The sequence below is a fragment of the Sander lucioperca genome, chromosome 16, assembly GCF_008315115.2.
Source record: "Sander lucioperca isolate FBNREF2018 chromosome 16, SLUC_FBN_1.2, whole genome shotgun sequence".
NCBI classification, from domain to species: Eukaryota; Metazoa; Chordata; class Actinopteri; order Perciformes; family Percidae; genus Sander; species Sander lucioperca.
Genome location: NC_050188.1, coordinates 30,928,527 through 30,950,937, shown reverse-complemented (window position 1 = coordinate 30,950,937; position 22,411 = coordinate 30,928,527). Strand labels below are relative to the sequence as shown.

Below are 22,411 nucleotides of genomic sequence, written 5' to 3'. Positions count from 1 at the left end.
CTTGACCCTGGAAGCAGCAGTTGAAAGAAATAGTAACACTTTACCTGAAGGTATCTACATAAGAGTGACATGACACTGTCATGAACACATTACACTGTCATGACACAGTCATGACACATGAACCCTCACCCTAACTCTAACCCTAACCTGTCATGACAAAAACTGAATGACACTTACTAAAAGAAGCTTTATGTCAAACGTTTATGACTTGTTTATAATGTTTGTGACACGTTCATGACAGTGTCATGTCACTCTTATGTAGATACCTTCAAGTAAAGTGTAACCAAAGGGTAACACAAAACAATCAAACCAAGAGGTGCATTTAGTAGCTATCCTCAAGTGTTTGATCATATATGATCTTCATAAGATGATTTGTAACAGAAGAACACTTCCAGATAAAAAGATGACAAAAACACAAATTACTGTTTGCCACTGAACAACCTCTCTCTCTCTAACCCTAACCCTAACCAATAAATACAGCCAACGTGTGGCCAAACACCTCAGTTATTGGATAACCTATAATAACGTCATGTACTTTATTGATCTTTTTGCTGAAACTGTCTTTTTGCTTGCCTTTGTTGTCAGGAGGTCAGAGGCATGACACCAAGTCACAACAGTGATTAATGACTCTGACTACCATAGGAGACAGATGTGTTTTGTCTCGCTATAAGACAAACACTGTGCACTGTACAGTTCATGACGAGCACATCAGTAGAAGAATAGTTTGCTGCTGGCTAGTGGTAAAACACTGCCACTACACATCTTTGTTAAGTCTTAATTTTCTACACATACTTGTGTTCTTGTGAATCCTTAATGTGTTTGTGAATGAAAGGGCAAATCACACACACACACACACACACACACACACACACACACACACACACACACACACACCTTTGTGGGGACCAGTCATTGACATAATGCATTCCCTAGCCCCTTACCCTAACCTTAACCATCACAACTAAATGCCTAATCTTAACCCTTACCCTCACCCTAACCATAACCTAATTCTAACCCTAATCCTAAAACCAAGTCTTAACCCTCAAATAGCCTTTTTAAAGTTGTGGGGTCCAGCATTTTGGCCCCATAAAGCTGTCCGTACCCCACAAGTATACTGTATTCCCGGTTTTTGGACCCCACAATTATAGTTAAACAAGAACACACACACACACACACACACACACACACACACACACACACACACATACGACAGGTGCAGCCTCCAGTCCTGCAGTCTGTCAGATGTGCCTGAGCTGAATGGCCGAGGGCTAAAAAACATTCAATCGCTCATCTGGCTGAGCAGGAGGCCCTAAATGGGTCAGACAATCATAGACCTGAACACATACTCTCTCTCACACTCACACTCACACACACACACACACACACGCACGCACGCAATGAAGCAGCCGTATGTCAGTATTCACAGGTCACATTTCTTTGGGAGATAACTTTGGATAACAACATTTCTAAGTCATTTGTCATTAGAATCATGAGTCATATTTATTCTGACAGAATTGATGACATTATTCTCTCAAGCTTTAGTTTTATCAATGTTAATGTGTCTGAATGAGCATGTGAATAGATGTTGATGTGTTTGACTGTGTATACTGTGTGTGTGTGTGTGTGGGTGTGTGTGTGTGTTTGTATGTATGTGTGAGGGGTAAATATAGTCAGCATGGAGGGAAGGAGTCAGTTCAGAGCTCCAGGTCCCTTCAGGCCTTGGCAGCGTCTGCCGACTCAACGTGGCTCCCGGCGCTTCTCTCACAGGAAGGAGCGAGGAAGAGAAAGCCGCTGTTCATCAGACTTCCCTTTTCATGGAAATCAAAACACTTCCATTACTGTAAATAAAAACATAGTTATCTGTTTTTCTTTGCTTTTTTGCTTTCATGGAATATGAGAAAGACAACCTAATGTTTCTTTCTTTTTTATGTAATGTTGGTAGGATTTATCATCCATTTAATACAGTTGATGTGCACTTAATTTATTTCATTTTGGATGTGAGATAAGTACCATGTGTTTGTCTGCTGTGCAGTGATTATTAGCTGAACACAGTCATTACTCACCTTCAACTCCTATGGAGAGTCTAATGTCACTCAACATATTGCATACTAATGTTACCATAAGGAGCATCATCTCACAGGGAATTACATTTACACTTGTTTAAATGAATATAAATGTCATTTTATCTTGCTAACTCAAACATCTGATCAATGTGAAAGATAAAGTATAGTGTGATTTTGTTTTGGTACTCAAAAGTGTCCCAAAATACCACAAATGTCTTCCTGGTTCTCTGCTGATTATTTAAAACTGAACTGTGTAATTTTTACAATGAAATTGGGGACTGGACTAATATGGACCTGTGTGTCTGAAATAAAGTTGAATTGATCACCGGGCTATGATTGGCAATATTACTGCTAATACTCCAGAGTCATTGAAAACACTGTAGGAACAGTGGGGAAGTGTCACTTATGTAACTTTACGACCACGTCAGTGCGCCTTATTTCTGCCTCTAGCCTGATCACTGCCATATTTCATTTCAAGTGTTTGGGAGCTCTTGGACAAAGATAGCCTGAGGCGGGTGGTGCTGTCTATGTCAACATCCCCTCACACACAAAAACACATACCCAAAGTTCAAATCCGTTTGCACATTAAAGCCCCAACATCTTACATGCTATACTGTACATGTACTTTGTCCGTTGCACTTTTTGCGACATCCCACCACTTTTCTCTTATTAACGTTCTCCTATTAATCGTTGTTCTTGCTGCTTTATCAGCGAGGCTCCAAAGTTATGTGATAAGAGGCACTGATGCCATGGTGGGAATAAATTAAGTGGATCCTCACTGTTGTTTCTGTGGAGACTTTCTCCTGCTGTGATACAGTACATGGAAGTTGGAAGGATTAAGAGAAAGAGAAAAGCCTGAGCCAAGACATAATGCCTCTTTGAAATCCTCCGCACCCTCTGCAGACGACTGATTTCCCTCTCTACTTAAATCCACTCTCCCTCTGTGTCTTCTTCCCTCTCTATCTTTCTCCTCCCCCATCTCCCTATCTCTCCTTCTCCCACGGCGGGTCCCTCTCTTTGGCTTCTTGTCTCTTGCTGCTCTTAATGTCAATGCTAAATCCTGTTGACAGCATGTATATGGTGTTTGTGCTCCTGTGACTAAGCTGATCTCGCCAGCAGATTTCCCTCATTTACACCGTACGGAAAGTGTTCTGCTCAGTGAATAGACAAGAATTTGCCCTATGAAATTGGTGCAACATACTGACAGCTTCGACATCTTTACCTGTAATGCAATTATCATTTAAACAATGGCTTTTTTGCTCCGTCAAAAAGTCATCATATCCTGTATTCAAAAATGTTCACCTCATAAAGACATTTTAGACTTAAAGAGAAAATTACTAAAATCTGCTCTGCAGGGTTTAGCCTCCACATCTCTGCCTTCATTCTCCCTCTCTCTCTTGGCAGCCATTCTGCCGTCTGTTCGTATTGTTCTCTCCGTCCTTTGCCACCTCCCTTCCCTCTCTCCTCTCGTTCACCTCTCCTTCATCCTCCCTTCTCTCCTTCACTCTACAGCAACAATCATAGCTGGTGCAGAGATGTACAATACCGTATTGACAGCTCACGCAGAAGCAACAATGCTGACACTCATTTTTCAAGGACAGCCGGGGCCTCACACACATTGTGACAGTGTACAGGTTACATATGAATGTATATCCATATAGTTAACATTTACGAAAGGGGCATGAGTAAAGCTTGTGCTTCACCAGTGTGCATAAATCACTGAAGAAAAAGTCAAGTCATGGATTTTCTTTAATCTCTACCGGTCACAAGTGAAGGTTGACAAAGGTTATGCAGAGAGTCCTGACGTCAATTCAGGACTGGACGCTTGCTTTCAATAGCTTCTGTAACCCAATACAGTCTGTATTGTACGTGCATTAAGAAGGTTAAACAGCCATTAATGTGTTACATTCAAAAACTACTACTTCACAAAGTTTTACCAGTAATGGATTCCACATGGTATTGTGACAGGTTAAAGGAAATATACTCATAGCCTGTTTGTAAGTTAAAAGGATCTTAAGAAAGTTAATACATTTAGGAGCACTAGTTCATAGCATAGGGATTGATTCAAATCATGAAATTGTGTTAAACAATTAAAATGTGTTAAAAGGGTACAGCAAAAATCACCCTTTAGTGTTTGTATTAGCTATCTATTTAACCCTAACCCTATGTATCTAACCCTAACCCTAAGTATATAACCCTCACCCTAAGTATCTTACCCTAACCCTTGTGACCCTAACCCTATGTATCTAACCCTAACCCTTCGACTGACGTGTGCTCTTACCTTTGATTCCCCATTTCAACTGCCCAGTCGTCGGACGAATCAGGGGGAATCGTGATAACTTTCACATCCCCTAACCCTAAGTATGTAACCCTAACCCCCATCCATAACTGTCCTGTTTTTATGCCGCATGTCAGTTAAATGTATATTTTTTTAACCCCAGACGATCTCTCCCTTACTTTCCCTTTACCCTGCACATTGAAAAATGACGCCAAATCAGTACCGACCCAGAGCATCAAAAGGTGACGCCAAGTGTCTCGACCAAGCGCGTCGAAAAATGACATCAATGGGCCACCCAGAGCTGCATGCTGAAGGAGGGTCAGTAACAAACGCCAAAGGCACCTGACCAAGTGTCGCTATTTGACGCTCTGGGAGTGAGAATGTGTTGCGTTATACATCAACAACCCTTTCTCTTTCTTATCAGTGTCTGTAAAAACTTTCAGTCATTCATTAGCATAGGATGATTGTCTAAGTTTTTTTTTTTCTAATGAGAGACAAAACATGTTCACGAACCTACAGCATATCCAGTTTTCCCAGTCGATCCCTGTGTAATGAAATGAACCACATTCCAGACTGTAGAGAACAGTTATTTGTTGGGCAGGACTTTAAGGAGTTTGCTTCATTTGCTTAAAATGTGATTTTGGAGTTAGTTTTCTTACATTTTCTTCTTACTTCTGGAACAAGGCAAGGAAGTTCTATCAAGTAAAAGTCACTGGGAAACCATACTTTTTCAAAACAATACAATTATGTCACATGGAAGACATGTGACATGAGCCTCACATCTCGGGGCTAACCTGACTAGCATGGTTTAGCTAACAACTGTCCCACTGCAAAGCTTTCTGGGTGGAACTCCTAATTAAGACCTAATTAAATCAGGCTAATTCTAGAGTAGTTATTTGGTTCATAGGACGTACCAAATTAAAGACAGTCATGTACAAAATTGTTTGAGATGAATACACCAATACACTCTGAATGTGCATTGTGGGTATTTAAATGGAAAAAATGTCATTTTCTGCCAGTTCTGCTGTCTTGATTAAATGTAAAACTGCAACAACTAAAATGCATTATATTACACATGCTGTATGTCTCTGTGATTGATCCACCAGAAATAATAATAATAATCCTTATAATCAGATCTGGTATTTACCGGGACAATACTTTACTTGTATAATATTTTTCTTATCACATTCCATTTTTTTCTGTGTATATAAACAGATTCAGATTCAGATAACTTTATTAATCCCCAAAAGGGCAATTCAGTTTTACATCCAACCCATCCATTAAAGGTTAAACTAACTTAAAAAGTGCATTAAAAAGTGCATTAGCACGCAATCTATATAATGTAATGTTATAAAATAATAAATTAAAAAATACACAACAAACAATAGACAATAATAAATAGTACTGTAGCAGTCATACATCCCCCTGTATACAGAAGCTTCTCTCTTCCGTAACATCCACACATTTACACATGACCCAATCATCACACACACACACACACACACACACACACACACACCTGCCAGTGACGGAACAGAGCAACGGAGTGCAAGAAAAAGTTTTGTTATAGTTATGTGTTTTCATTTAACAGTCTTGTATGTTGTTCATTTAACAGTCTTATAGCAGAGGGAATGAATGAGTTGGCATAGCGGTTAGTTTTCCGTATTGGCACATAGTACCGCCGACCTGACTGCATGATAACAAATCCATTACCGAGTACATGATCAGGTTGGCACAGTATTCTGTCTGCTTTCTGGACAACTCATGTTTTCCAGAGAGAACAGAGATCTTTTAACTGGGTACCAGTAATTTTTGAGCATACCTTAACAATGTCGTTCAAGCTCTTTTTGTCTTTTACGGTTAGTCCATTAAATCAACATATAAAAGAAAATGTTAATAGGCTCTCAATGAAAGCTTGATAAAATGTGCATAAAATTCTTTTACAGACCCCAAAAGAGTTAAGCTTCCTCATTAGGTATATTCTTTGATTTGCTCGCTTAATGATACTATCCGTGTTCTCACTGAATTTCAGTTGTGAGTCAAACACTGTGCTTAAGTACTTATATGTTTGGACTATTTGAACATTTTCATTGTGTATTACACCCGGTTTTGGTTCATCAAAACATCATCATGTTCAAACATGATGTAATATATCAATACATCATACATTGCTCCACAGGCCTCTCCTGTAACTCTATCCCTGTTATCACCCATCATCTCTCCGTCCTCCTTCCTGTTTCTTGCCTTTGGTTTTTCCTGTCCTTTGAAGATGCTGACCTTCCTGTTCGAGACTATCGAAGCAGCAAAATCCCTTTTTAGGACTGTCACCCAGGAGACCAGGGTTCTTGTCCCGCATGTCACAGAAACATAAATGTTATAACCCCACCCACGATTTTTTCCTTGACCTAACTGTCCCGTTCTTGTGCCCCATGTCAGTCAGTACGTCCCGATCCAGAACGTCAAATGTGACGTTAAGAGTCCCGAAGCTAAAGGGGACTTTTAGCGTGAATAACAAATGCCAAATGCACAGGACCAAGCATCTGTATTTTATGTGATTTGAGAGTGAGAATGTGTTGGAACATGACATGAAACAGGCTATAGAATAAAACGAGAACAGATCAGTTAAGGAAAAATGGGGATTACTAAAATATTACTTTTTTGGAATGTAATGTTTGGACACTTAATTTCAAAATTGGACTCATCACTGCTTATCATTGGATTAGATCCCCATGAGTGAATATGTGATGGTAATGACAGTTTTAAACAATTCCACAATGCAATGACGCTGTGTTTTAAATAAAACTATTTAATGCTTTTCAGATGGCAAACAAATCTTGAAACCCAGTGAAACAGAATACATCAGCTCACGTTTAAAATTCAAAAGCAGAAATATAGCATTTTGAAATAAAGCCCCTCAAGTAAACATGCAGTACAGTACCACGGCAATAAACTGCAGACGTAGGAGCTAACTCTCCCTCATTACCACGCCATCAGCGTCTGCAGTCCATTGATGTAGAAATCCCTCCTTTCTGTGCTATTGCTCACATGTGCAGATCAATGTACAGCTGGCTATATATAGCAAAGCTCATGTATTGGATTTCCCTGGCAGGGAGCTAAAAATAGAGTGAGGGGCGACGAAAGAGGGGGCGAGAGGGATCCCAAAGGAATAAGACAAATGCAGAAAGGATAAAGGAGGAGGAGGAGGGTCTATATGGACTCTGCTTGCTGAACATGCTATGCAGCTTTTATTTTATCTTTTTCCTCCCTGCAGAGTTTTGCTTTTGATCGCAGGGTTTTGTGTATTTCTTCTAAGGGAACTAACTGCACAATCGGCCTGCTTTTATTATCTGACCATCACAATTGTTCCTCGTCTCTCTGTCAATGATGGGTTTTTTTTATGTTGCAAACAACAATATTGTTAATGACAGTGGTGTGTGTGACAGGGCTGTTAAACCCTGGACAGTTACATTTGTGGGTCAGTGCCCACTTATTCCTTCAGCACCTTGGTGCTAAGGGAGTTTTACTTCAGTTACTCCACAGTGGAGCTCTTAGAAAGGATGCCTCAGGCAGAAGTAGTAGGTTTCCGTGTCCACTGGGAGGTTTTTACGAGCTGTGCTAAGCAGAAGCTTGTGTTCAGCACTGATCGAGCTGCTGCTGCTGCTGCAGCCAAGCTGCCAGCTTCATGATATCCATCGGAACATCAGGCTGATTGGGTTTCCGGAGAGTTGGTGGTCACCCTATATCACTTATTTAAGATAAATTGTTTGCCTAGAGTCGACTTGGAAATAGGTGTTGAGATTACACCTGTTATGTTTGATTGCATTATAGATTAATCTAAAGGTTATTTTCTTGACTATAATTCATTATGCATATATTCACTGACACAGTTTACAGATATTCAGTGCAGCTAACTCTGCCTATCTAATGCATTTAAACACAGACAGAAATGAGAGGTGTTGATTCCAGTCCTTGATCATTTTCGAGTGTATTATGGTAGTATTGTAGGTAAGGACAGCGTTGTATTACGTTTTATGTTTTATTTTTACAACTGAAATTGTGACAGTCAACGTCATTGAGCGTGTGCAGGAGAAACAAATATGAAACTAGAATGGCACGCCGCGAGCACAGACCTCCACCAAGGCCATGTCCTATCCCGCAATGTTAGCACATTTTTTTATATATCCGACCCGTGATTTGGATCTGCTCCACATCTTATGGTTTCTTCCTTGGCCCATGTGACACTATAAAATGTCAGAAAATAGTGTTCTCATTTATTTCAATTTTACAGAGCCCAAATTGACATTTTAAAACACTTGTTTTGCCAGACTAACGGTCCAAACCGCAAAGACATTTGATTAACAACACAGAAAAGTAGCACATTTTAGAAGTGGGACCCGAAATTGAATGGTTTTTTTGGAGTCTCGAAACAATTGGACTAATCGTCAAGGGGATGCCTCAATTAAAAACCAATTCTTAAATACTCTTAAACTGATCAAGAGTACAGACAGTCCAAAGGTTCTTTGTGATGAAGAGAAGTACAGAGATGAAGAGAGATAAAGAAACCATGCCTTTGGTCAAGTGTTACGTGCCGTAGTGTTTTGTTCGTGTTTTGCTGTGTTTTCTGCTTGTGTGTGATTCTCATCTGGTGTGTGCTGGTATCGTCACTCCCACACCTGAAGCCATTCAGCTGCAATCAGAAAGAAGCATTAAGTGGCCGTGCTGAGGCAGTGATTGCCAGTGTGAGTTGGAGAGAGCTTCAGCGGAAGCCAGAGTGACACAGATTGAGCAGAAAGAGCCATTGGTCCTGAAAAGCAGGGGCGTAGCACAACATTCTGGGCCCTGTAGAAAGGCATTCTCTATGGGCCCCTCCCCACATCAACAGCTATTCATTGTAGCATATTTTTGGGCCCTCCTCATATGAGGGCCCTGGGTACTCAGTCCTCTTTCCACCCCCAGTCCGACACCCCTGAAGCAGCATGTTTCGACGGCTGCATGGAAGGCGCGTGGTACCACTGTGGAGTGTTTTTGTAGGTTTTTATATATATATATATATATATATATATATATATATATATATATATATATTAGGGCTGTAACGATACACCAAACCCACGATTCGATACAAACTTTGGGGGGGGATTTGGAGGAGAGTTATTCTCAGTAAATGCAATACAACTTTTTTCTACCACATGGCATCGTTTTGTCATTGATTACATGCCACTTTGCAACACAGTAATACAACATAGACCTTATTTATGGATATTGATTGATTTCAAAATAATGTTCCCAAGTTTGCCAGATTGGGTAGCGGATCTGTAGTTCGAATGAGACATAAGAATAATGGTAATGGTAATGGACAATTCCGCTTCCAACCTGTAGGGGGAGCGAAGAGGAAAAGTGCTTTGGTGCCTACTGTAAATGTGCTGTTGACAAGTAGCTAATGCTAATGCTTGGTCTATAAAGTTAGCTAATTCTTGGTGGGTAACATAAGATTACGACATCATTCAACACACTCAGTTATTTTTAGTATGATTGTTTTGACCATGGTTAACAACTCTGGGCTAACCCACGAATTCATCAGTAACGTTAACTGTATAGATAGGCGACTAATCTAATGGTAATTTAGCCAGCCAGCACACCCGTCTGTCTGCCTCACTCTCCCGGCGCTGCAAGGCTTTAGTCAGGATGAGAGCTGACAACAGCCCCGCGGACACATCCACAGTCAGCCCCCAGCCAGCTAGCAGCCAGCCACTATCATTCCAGCAATCAAAACCCGGTCAGCACTTAACTCTGGTGCTAAGGACGCTAACGGCAGTTTACTGAACCGTCGGGAAACAGACCCAGGCACCCGAGTCAGAACAGCGGCCATTCGTAACGTTACACCTCCGTTAGCATTATCGGTGTCTCCCCCCCCTTCACTTTTAGCTGTCTTTACAGTTAGCTAAATTTACCCGACAAAAGAGGGGGATAAGGCACCAAAACGACCTATAGTGATGTAAAGATGTGGTAGCATTGGATCTGGACGGGAAGGATAACTCTGGGAGTTGGAAGGGGTTTGTCGCGATTCTGCCTTCTCCCACCGCGACACAGGTTCGTGGATCTGAGTGTCGCGATTTTGGTTTCATGTTGCATATCGTTACAGCCCTTATATATATACGTATATATATATATATATATATATATATATATATATATATATATATATAATATGGCAGTAGTTTTTGTGGAAAACATTTAGCTTTTTGGTGAACATTTATCTAGCTTTATATCGGTCTTCTTTTGGTGAAGATTGCTTTAAGTTGGTTTGTGTTTAGTTTAACAATAAATGATTTATTTCATCTTGAACGGTTTCAGCCTTTCACTTGGGTTTTCCCCCGGGTTTATTTAATTGTTAGTGTCCTCCGCTACGAGCACCGAGATGGCTGGAGAATCCTAGCAGGCGGCATACGCTCCAGTAGGGGAAAATAGGAGGAAGAAGAAGTGTCCTCTGCTAGACACGATATAACATAACATCAACCTTTAAAGAGCAGGCCTGATGGTGCGATCATATAATATGGGATGGCTTGTGAGTATACAAGTCAACTCAAAAACATGTCCTTTTTAGGGAGTAAGTGTTCTGATTATAATAATTAACATTGTTATTGCTGTCAGCTTTTTAGAGGTCACAATATACTTTGCCATTAAATCCATATTCCAATGTTGAAATTGATAACATTTTAAATTAGGGAAGATTATTTACCTTATTTCAGAGGCTGTAATTTTGTTGTTGTTGCTTGAAGCACTTTATATTTTGAAGGATATGTTGTAACTGGCAAATAACTGTTCACAGTGTATATTTGTTATGTCAATTTTGTTGTAAAAAAAAAAATACAAACAAGTGCTCATTACAGAGACCGGGAACTCACCTACAACAGCTGAGCCCTCACCCCTAGCAACTAAAAAGAAGCTGCATAATTCATAGTCCCTAACCTTCAAACTGTAACTTCTAAATTTGCAGAAGTGTTTGAAAACAACTGGATGTTGGGGCCTATATTTATATACCTCACAAAGGCTATTTGTGTGTAACCTTCTATACAGATACTGGATATGGAGCAGTTGTGAAACCGACTGCAGCAAAGTCTGATGGATGCACTAGTAGTTATTTTTTCCCTGATCTGTGCAGCAGCAGAACTCAATTTGACTGAGGACCAGTTGGCCTGACGCGGGAATAACCAGTTAAATAGGCCATGTGCTCCCTCGTTATTACTATGTTTGTGATTATGAGTCACACATTACTCCATAAATGGCAGGAGGTTCCTTAACCCTCTGCTGTTGTGGGCCTCATTAGAAGTGTTTTCATTGGGAAGCCGAGTTTTACTTGATAATCAACTCTGTTTGAGCTTTCCCCCATAAAAGCTAAGAAAACTACACGTTGAAAAGACTGTAATCCATTGAGTTTCACATAATTTCAAATTGTCTATCTTCTGCCACAATTCAAAGCAGGTTACAATAATAGGACAATAAGCTGTCCAAAATTAGAAAGAAAAAAAACTGTGCAAAAGTGTTGGAAATTAGAGTGTATTTTCAATTCTTCCTGACTGACATATCACAAGACAGTAAAAAAAATTTGAAAGCATTTTAAAACACATTTGGGTAAGTTTTTTTAATATACAAAAAAACAGGAAACAGAAACACAAGTGTTCAATCACTCAAGTTATCATTTGTGTAAAAGAAATAAAGAAAATAAAAAGGTTCCAAGATAGCAGAAACATCTACAGACTTAATTTGTTCGTTTGTCAAACATCAACTATTACACGTTGATGTATCGATTTAAAGCTAATGTGAAAACAGATCCAAGAATGTTTGTTTATTTAGGTTTTTAGTCATTTGACATTTAACTTCCTCAAGGTGATAAACAGAGGATTTAAGACATTGGGCATCACCCAGTTTCAGTGGAAGGTACAGCGGAATGACATCATCATAACAGTTATAAGTTGTTTAGTTTTTTAAATAGAGAGCCGGGTGATTAAAGATAATTAAATGGGACCTAAAATGGATCCTTGTGGTACTCCACAGTGCAAAAATGACATCTTATCAGAGACTTTTGTATTTGTTGGCCATCCAAGAAAATAAATGTTATGGATTGTGTTATAAACCTGAGAGATTTGACAGCAGTCATGATTACCAGATTCTAAAGATACCAACAAATCAATAACTACTTTGCAATAACTACAGACAACACTTTGGCTGAGCTGAGCAGATGATGAAACCAGCTTCCCTCCAGCTCACACACTTTTTCAGCCCTGGATAAGGAGTTTAGAGTTCCCCCCCTGGGAACGGGACATGTGGAAGCAGATTGCTTGTCCTGTAACGCTGAGGGATGAGAGCCTACCTGAAGTGGGAATGACCCATTTTGAGGCTGAACTAATAATTTAGTCTGAAGGCAGATCCTATTGAAATGAGTGTTAGAATGTAGGCCAGTGGCTGTGAGGCATCAACATGTACTGAAGGATGTGATTACCGTTGCCTCTGTACCCTATAGAGACCACATGGCACATGTCAGCTCACATCAGGCTCTTGTTGCACAGGAAAGGATGATGAAATACAGGGCCAGGCATGCACATTTTTTAAGATGATATAGATTTCCTCGTGGTATTTGCCAATGGATCATTGGCTGCTGTGCTATGTGTCATTACAGGAGTCCTCCAACTGCATCCATGCTGCATTAGTCCTGCAAGAAATGTTCTTCAATGTAGAAGCAGTGCAGCAAATATGGATTACAGTACATCTCTTACGACAGGAAATTAAAGCTGTTTCCACATTATTGTTCCATTTAGCTGATTGATGGTCTGTTTCACTTCCATCTTCCCTATGTCCATTGTCAACGTTCATTACCAATCCAGCAAGCAGTGTCCATATTGCAAGGCAGAAAACAAGGATGTGGAGCTGGGGTGGTGGCGTGTAGCACATTTGACTTTAATGCAGACCTGAGTTCACAACTTGTTACAGACCTGCAGTTAACCATTTCACAATCTTTATCTAATCTTAGTTTTAGGGACAGTGGTTTAGTTACCTAACCTTTATCATAATTTCTTTGCCATGACCACAATGTTTATCTAACCTCAACCTTACCATAGTTTCCATGTAAATATATTTTAAAAAGTGAGAATATTAAAAACTTTGGCATTGAAGACTACGTTTTTTATGTTCAACATAATCTTGAGTTCTGCAAAATTGACTACTGACGTACTTGTGGTGATAGGGTTGAGGCAATGTTGCGACTTGTGTTTATTGACGTTTGATGAAAGTAAATTTCAGGTATCTAAACCATCATTGCAAACTTTTGGTGTCTCGATCATATATTGTTTCAAAAACAAAAGTATTCATTGCAATACCCCTTGTGTGAAGTCATCGCCTTTATATTTTATAACTTTTTTTTAAAAAGATTAACATGACACCTGTCTTGTTAGGTTGTGGATCAGTCAAGTGCGTGGGGTCAAAAACTCCCGACTGTGAGGAAACAAAAGAATCCTACTCAGTTTCATTCACTTGCACTGATTTTATTAACAATGTTTCATTTGGTTGGATTATATTTATTTGGTAACAGATACAGTCCTTAAAGCTCAAATTGTAACCAAACATATATTTAAAACATGTTCCTTGAATTGGTATGATTATTAAGATGTTTTATAATCAGACAATAACAGTTTCAGTACAGCATGCTGCATAAATAGGCAAAAACTAACCAGAAAATATACTTGATAGTTGATGATTTGTGTGTGTGTGTGTGTGTGTGTGTGTGTGTGTTGGCAGGTAGTGTTGGCAGGTAGGAAGAATTCCCTTGTTGCCCACAGATGCACTCTTGCATACATACGCACGCACGCACGCACGCACGCACGCACGCACACACACACACACACACACACACACACACACACACACACACACACACACACACACACAGAGGGAGTCATAGGGCAACACAGCCTACTGTATCAGTCTGTGTCTCAAGGGGCTGATGGGGCCACTCAACCATGAAAGAGGGTATGGAGGCATAAAACACACACACACACACACACACACACACACACACACACACACACACACACACACACACACACACACACCATCACATGCAAAATCACAGAGAGACACATGCACACATTTTTTTTCTAATATGTGACATCTTTCTTTCTCTGTCATGTGTGTTTTTGAGATCGTATCTTAACATCTTTTAAAAGTTCAAACACTGTCAAAAGATTCATCATTTATAAGATAATTTATGTCAGTGGTTAGGCCAGTCAGGGTTAAAGCCTTGTAGGACTTAAATCTATTGCAGTCTTCAGTCTGTTTTCTTAATATTTAATAAATCCTGCTGTCTCGTTGTGTATACAGCGGGCCGACTGGGTTTAACTTGTACCTAACCGGACCAGATTAACCCTCTAGTCCTGGTCAAAAATGAGCTGTGTGCCCGTAGTGACATGGAACATGAAGTCTTCAGGCCTCCTGGGGTTCGGGGCCTCCCAGGCAGTTGCCTGTTTAGCCCAAACATGTCTTCAACTGATGATGTAATAATGACATTTACCAACAGGAGTTATTACTTTCATCTTATTCTTACACATTAGGCTACAGTACATTATTGCTCATTATCATCATTTATGTAAAAACACTATTACATAACAATCCCCAAGTTTCTAATCTTACATTTCGTGATTTACGCTTTCACATTTTCAGTGGATACATGTTGATAAAAAGTGATTCCCACATTCTTCTTGAAGTCTGTTTAATTCTGTTCTTTTTAAATTACAAATGAATGTTTAGACATTTTAATGATTCGTTAGTTACACAATGCTAATTATTGCTGTACCTTTCAATCAGTCATGATGTCAGTGTGCTGTAAAGCGATGATTAACTCATAACTAGCCAGCACACACAGATGTCCATATAAAGTCCATAAAAGTACAGAAAAACTCACAATTATCAGGCTTAGATTTCAACGTATTGATTAAAATGACATTACGGGGAACTAACAACAGTATGACAAGTTTTGATTGTAGTGGCCTCATCATAGAGAAACAAACCAGCTGAGTTGGTGTCTTTCCTCCCTGCTGGAGATTTAGTCACTGCTGTCAATCATTTCTCCTCAGTTATTATGTAGAAGGTAATAAATGCACACTCACACAACAAATCCATGTTTGGGTGTTTTGTTCATTAATGACTTACACGATGCTAATCGTTGCTGCATGTTTGAATCAGTCATGCTGTCAGCTTGCATGATGTGTCCTCAATTCCAGCCAGCACGCTCTTATGACATGCTGTCTTTGTGCGCTTTTTGTGTGTGTGCATGTGTGCGCGCGTGTCTTCTTCTCCCTCTAGCCTACATCACTGTAAACCCACCGCCCCACCTCCCCTCCTCTCCCTCACACATACACACACACACCAGTCCCACCTCCCTATACCCAAACTACGGTGAAGCCCATTCAACCGATTCTCCGCAGTGCTGAAAGAGCAGAGTGAAGTAAAGAAGGAGAAGGAGGAGGAGTGAAAGAGGGGAAGAAAAGAGAGAACAGGGGGGAAACACAAGAGAGAGAGAGAGAGAGAGAGTGTGTGCGGCGAGAGCAGTGAAGAGGGAGAGAGAGATAAGGGGAAAACTGCAAATTGGGTGCCCAGGCTTCCCAGTGCGCACAGATCTCTCGTCGGCTGCACCGTCCGACCAGCTCTCCGCTCTGCAGGGTGAGTAAAGCTTCTGCTGTCTTATTTTTAACTGCGCCTTACCAAACCCTCATTTCCACCCATGTATCTCTCACCATTTCCCCCCCCCCCCCCCCCCCACCCCGCATCTGTTTTAAAGCCACTAGCACTCTTTTAGGCTTGTTAAGGCGAGCTCCGCTTCTTTTGGCTGCGCACGTCAGGACTTCTGTTTCGGCTGCAGGGATGAGAGATGAGGCTCACGCATGTGACTGTGTGTGTGTTGACAGAAAATGTTAGCCTCCCCAGTCCTCCTTAAAAAAAAAAAGGAAGCCAGAGATGTTGTATAAGAGAGGAGCCTCCAGTCTTTCTGCTCACCTCGGTGTGAGCAGAGAGGGGATGTATGTGCTCTGTTTTTGTTGACAGCCGCAGATGAGTGTGTCTGCACGGCTGCTTCCTGGCCATGTACTGTACAGTGATTAGTGTGGCGCATTTGCAAGGAGCGCTGGAATACTGCACAGTCAATATAGAGTCTGGAGAACCAACAGCACAGTAAAGCCGCGTCGCTCCCAGCGGCGCGTGGAGGAGTGGAGGGAGAAGATGAGGGAGGGGTATGAAGGGGAGGAAGGCTAAGTGTGTGGATGATGTGATTGTGTCACTACAGTACGTGTGTGTGTGTGTGTGTGTTTGTGTGTGTCAGATAGAGAGGAGAGGATAGGGAGGAGAGACTAGGAGTGAGGCAAACGTGTGTGTGTGTGTGTGTGTGTGTGTGTGTGTGTGTGTGTGTGTGTGTGTGTGCTCTAAAAAGTCTTGGCTCCTTCTTGGGGAACCCATCCTGTGATACTGTTCCAGCAGACTGCAGCACTTCTTATTATCTCTCTCTCTCTCTCTCTCTCTCTCTCTCTCTCTCTCTCTCTCTCTCTCTCTCTCTCTCTCTCTCTCTCTCTCGCTCTACATATATGTGCATAATGTGTGTGTGTGTGTGTGTGTGTGTGTGTGTGTGTGTGAAGGAAAAGGGATGAGGAGCAGACAGGAATGACGAAGGGACACTCCTTGTTTCTCTTTTTAATTTCCATCTATTCCCAGCTTGCATTCTGGTAATTAAAGCGAACAACTACTCTCTTAAAGACAAATGACATCTGCAGAGATTGCACAGTGCAGCATATGATAGAACGATTTCATGTGCTGTAATATGGCTATAAATTAAATCACAATTCCAAACAGCTCTTAGAGTGTTAACGTAAACCTTTCAATGGCGTGTTTGTAAAATATGTGTTAATGTCTCTGACAGATATCACAACAAAGTGGTTCAACCTTTATTTACTTTAACTGTTGTTAACTAATGCTACATTAATGTCATGTGGAATAGGAGGAAGGGACAGGATAGGTGGTTATAACATGCAAGTGTTCAAGCCATCAGACATTCAAGATGGAGATGAAGTGTTACCAGTAATAAGATTTTTATACATGAAGTGTTGAACTGTGGTTGTGATGGGCAGAGTTGGTCGCTGTGGCGTGTGAAATAATGTGCATTTGCCACATTAGCATTAAATATGGTGCAGTGGCATTGATCGGTGGGCTTAAGCTACTTTAGAAATCCATGTTTCTTTGATATATCAGTGCTTTTATGATAATAAAATAATAATAATAATAATAATAATAATAATAATAAGTCCAAGAATGGTGTAACTTCCACATGAAATAATGCAGCACAACCAGGCACTTTTTGGGGATCCTCTGCTGCACAATGATATTTTTTTGATTATTTAGATTTTCTACCTGGCTGCATACAACAATTTCTAGACCTCTCTCTGGACTTGTTAAATAAGCAATTCATGCATTGAAAAAGGTAACCCTCAGTTTGAATCTTGGCCGGCTAAGAAGAAAACCTTGCTTGAGTGGCCTTGGAAGAGTGCTTGCAGTCAATATTTGACTTTGTCATGTTTAATGTTTCCCGCAGCACTAACATCAATTTGTTTGGAATAAGCTGCAGAACAGGATTTTTAACAGGAACATGTAATGGCAACCAAACATAGACGATCGTGTTACAGTCTAGAGGCGATCTGTTGGAAACGCTTTGCACCATGGCCACTTACCCTTTACTACAAAGATGGAGACCAAAAACACTTGCTTCCCCTTTAATCATAAAACACATCAAAAAGTAATTGTTTCATCTCTCCATCTAAAACCTCAACTATAAGCTTCAGGGATTGGCGTTCATCTCCCAGAATCAAAAGCCAAGGGGGTAATTACTACTGCTGCCATTTTGCAGCAATCTTCCAACAATCCAACAGAACGACTTCCATTTGAGAAGAGCAAATACAGAGCTCACGTCTGTGTTTTCTGGACAAGAAAAACTCTTGCTGTCCTGCTCTATATTGTCTTCATTATCTCCTGCTACACATACAGAATCATTTCCTTCCGACAGTAAATGCACGATGACAATTTAAGTACAGTTTGGGAAATGTAGTAAATCATAAACTGAGGGAGAATTATAGACGATGTAGGTTGAGGGAAAGTGGGTTTCCCTTTTAAGAATCATGCTTAAAATGTATTAGTTCCTCTCAAAAATAGGATAGGGGCCCTGGCATTGCAAGCTCAAATGCCCTGTACAGTAGGTCAGATGGTCAGGCGTAATATACTACCGTTTAGTTCACCGCAGAGAGGTTTACCGACCTGTACTCTGGTTGTATAAGACGTGAGATATCATCATCATCAGTTGGCGCGCAGCTCTCAAAGGTGAGGGGAAATGAATCACACACTAACTTCAGTTGTTTAAACGGCTGATTGATGGTGTGACTCACCAACAATGGCATGGTCAGTGCTTCAGCTCCCACCGGGGTTACCTTGAGATACATTTGTCCACCAGAGAGATAACATGGCAGTGCTGTCACGTCAATAACTTATGTATCTGGATTTCATGTTTTACAGCAACTTCAGCAACATGATGATTTGGTTGTGACACTTTAATGACTCTAACTCTGATAAAACCTTATTCAGGAATTTGGGAATAAAGCCACATTTTAATCAGCATTGGTTCTGCTTTTTTAATCTCATCAAGGAGGTCTAGCGCTCACCCCATCAAGAACAAATCTATCACAAACTAGTCGCCAGATTATCACAATCAGAATCAGAAAAGGTTTTATTGCTGCACTAAGTACACTTGTGTGGAATTTGCCTTGGTGAAAGGTGCATACAAACAAACATATTAAACATTGATATAAAATAAACAATAAATACAAAAAGAAATGGTTGAATGGTTGAGTGCAAAATTGCAAAGAATATAAAGTATATGTAATGGGCAGATGTAAAGTCCAGGATGAAGGTTAGTGCATGTTAGTGTAGTGACTAGGGATGGGGGGGCGGGACTTGTTTATTAGTTATTATTTATCAGGTGAAGGATGCCTTAAATTCAAATGAATTGTCAAATGCTACTTTCAAAACAGAAAGCAATGAACAGACCCAAATGAAGAATATTGTGGCACAGTGCAGATACAAATAAAATAATAACCTACACAGGTATGTAATTGATCATATGAGAATATATAATGACAATCACATATTTCAATTCGCATAGTTTTAATGTCTTAGATAAAGAGCTAAAAGAGGATAAAAAGAGGAAAACGTGGCTCATAATTTCTGTTCAGATAATAGTATCAAGGAGAAGCCAATGAGAAGGGACTAGGAGCCATACAGCGATGCCAAAAACGGCAGATTGATTTGTTTGCCCAAGGAGATGATGCTGTCTGCTATGTCTTTGCAGTGGTATTTCTTTAAACACATAGAGCAACCTATGGTATTTTTACATTTTCTGACAAGCGTCCTCCTGTGACTGTGTTAATAATGACTGTTGGTTCTTAGAAGCAATGGTGGAGCAAGCTTGATAGAGTTGTAATGCTGCATAACCCCTTAAGCATGAGGTTGGGCTGCATGGTTGGGCATAGACATTGTGTGACTCAGACATTAGAGACTGTTGTTTGCATTCCATTTACCTAACTGTCAGCATTGATTTCTGACAACCATAACCACAATCCTCTCCTCTAGTTGCCTCGACCAACCAAACCTTAAGCACAGATGTTTTTTGTGACAATACTTTGTAATGTTTTTGGAAGGCACTGACAAATGATGACATGAACTGAAGGATTCCCTGGAATTACGGGTTCAGTATGCTTGAAACAAACTAGTTCATATGGTCCAACTACATCTAAAGACAAAAGTGTTTTTTCCTCTGAATGGCCACACATCGTCACAGCCTCATTTTGGCATCATCATGCTGCCTTCCTGGGTTGTGTGTTTTGCATCTTTGGTGTCTGAAACACACAAATGAATCCCACAAATGGGGATAAGGGAACACACTTTCATACAGTCTCTTCTCAAAGGCATGCATAGTGTTGCACTCAGTTGTACATACAAAAAATTGTTGTGTAGATGTGTGAGAAATAGTCTGGAAATTCCGCCAGGATTTCACCCTTTTTGGCCGGATGTCACCCTTTTCGGCTGGATGTCCATTACCTTCCGCTTTCTTTGTGTTGGAATTTAAAACTCAGGTGGATTTCTGAGGACTATGGTTAACTGCTCCTCAGATCTCTGCAGGGTAAATCCAGACAGCTAGCTAGACTATCTGTCCAATCAGATTTTTATGTTGCACGACTAAAACAACTTTTGAACGTACGTTTCACCAAAACAAGTTCTTCCCCGAGGCTATTTTGCAGCGGCACCTTTTGTTTATCTCCCATCCCGGAATGCTGTGTGGACTAGCCAGACCCTCCTCTGCAGCACTGTGGAGGTAGGTCTAGCAAGAGACTATGTGAGGAATGACAAAAGACAGCTGGAGAGAAAAGATCAAATCCTGTGTACTTTTTCTCCTTTTGGATGTAAGCCACCACACCCCCACCCCCACCCCTAACTGTTTGTTTGTTTGTTTATTTAGGATCCTCATTAGCTCCTGCATTGCAGGTGCTATTCTTCCTGAGGATGTCGGAAAGGTGTAAGGAGAGGAGGTTTCCAATACGGCCAATACCAATTGTTATTGAAATAAGCAATAGACAAATTTTGCATGCAACCTGGCCCAGATTCACCCATTGGGCAAGCGCATAGGTTCAAACCGAGAATCAAAACCTAAACCAAAAAATGAATCCAGTGCAGTCAACTGAAAAGCAAAGCTGTTTTTTTCTCACAAGCAGACATTTTGGAGACGCTAGCTTTCCACCCAACAGCAGCGCTATATTTTTAGTGTTTGATTCCCCCTCTGGCAAAAGCCAAATGTGACCTCAAACTCAAATTATACAGCATTCAAACTGAGTGGAGGTGAATGAATATGTGTGACTGGGTGGTGGAGGCTTTTTTTCATTAGGCTTTTGTGAACACTGCTCTGCACATACAGTACAGTACAGGCATGTTGGATGTGTCACACTTCACACTGCCTGCCAGCCAGCCTTGGTGCATGTGTGTGACGTAGAGTGTGTGTGTGGTATAAGGTCTTTCCTCCGTTTTTGGGCCAAGGTCTTTCCCTATAAGCTCCCTTTCCTTTTCTTCTCCCTGCCTCTGTTATTCTCCCACTATATCTCTGCTTATCTCTCCCTCTATTCTATCAACCTCTCCCTCTCCTCCGCACATTAACAGTCTCTTGCAGGCCTTCCCTTGTTTTTTTCCAGTGTGTGTGTGTGTGTGTGTGTGTGTGTGTGTGTGTGTTTTCTTTACCCACCGCATAAGCTAATTATCTTTATCAGTTCAGCAGTCGTTCTACAGACCACAGGACGAGGGTTTGTTTCCCAAAGCTTTCATCGTCTTAAGTACCGCTTTGAGAAATGAGAGTCATCTTGCGGCTCCCAGAGACATGAACGTGGTTCAGCATCATTCCTATGAATGTCTGGTCCGGAGAATTTTGATGCTATTTTTAAACATAATTTGTGTTTAGCATTTTCCAAGCAAATGTTTTTTTTTTTTTCTTGTACAGCACTTCCCCTCCTCCTTCACTCTTCTTTCTCTGCTTGTCCTTTTTCCCCGCTGTGTCCTCCTTTCTTTCCTGATTTCCCTTTAACTTCACCCCATTCACAATCCCATTGACAAATCCCTTTCCTTCCCTCCTTTCTTCCTTGCTTCCTCTCTTCTGTATTTCGTTTTACAAATTAATCTGGAGTTCATTTATCCCATAGATGGATTTGACCTTCCAACCCTCCCCACTTCTTCTAATCTCTCGCTTTTTCTGTCTTCATTTATTCCCTCTGCTCATCTTTTCATCATTCCTTCCTGCATGACTCCTTGTCTTCCCATCTTTAAATATCCATCTCTTTTCCTGCCAGTTGGCAAAAGCCTCTCATTACTGACAGAGGGACATATTGCCTTCTCAACAGAAACAACCCCCCCCCACACACACACACACACACACACACACACACACACA

General features: G+C 40.7%; 1 protein-coding gene across 1 annotated transcript in view; it reads left to right on the top strand.

Annotated features, from left to right (window-relative positions):
* The first annotated feature begins 15,775 nt into the window (after window positions 1-15,775).
* LOC116046387 (voltage-dependent calcium channel gamma-7 subunit-like) overlaps window positions 15,776-22,411 on the top strand; it is a 49,731-nt gene continuing 43,095 nt past the window's right edge. Inside the window, exon 1 of the mRNA XM_031294736.2 lies at window positions 15,776-16,053. The gene's annotated coding sequence lies outside the window, so the exon portion shown is untranslated. The remainder of the gene's footprint in view (window positions 16,054-22,411) is intronic.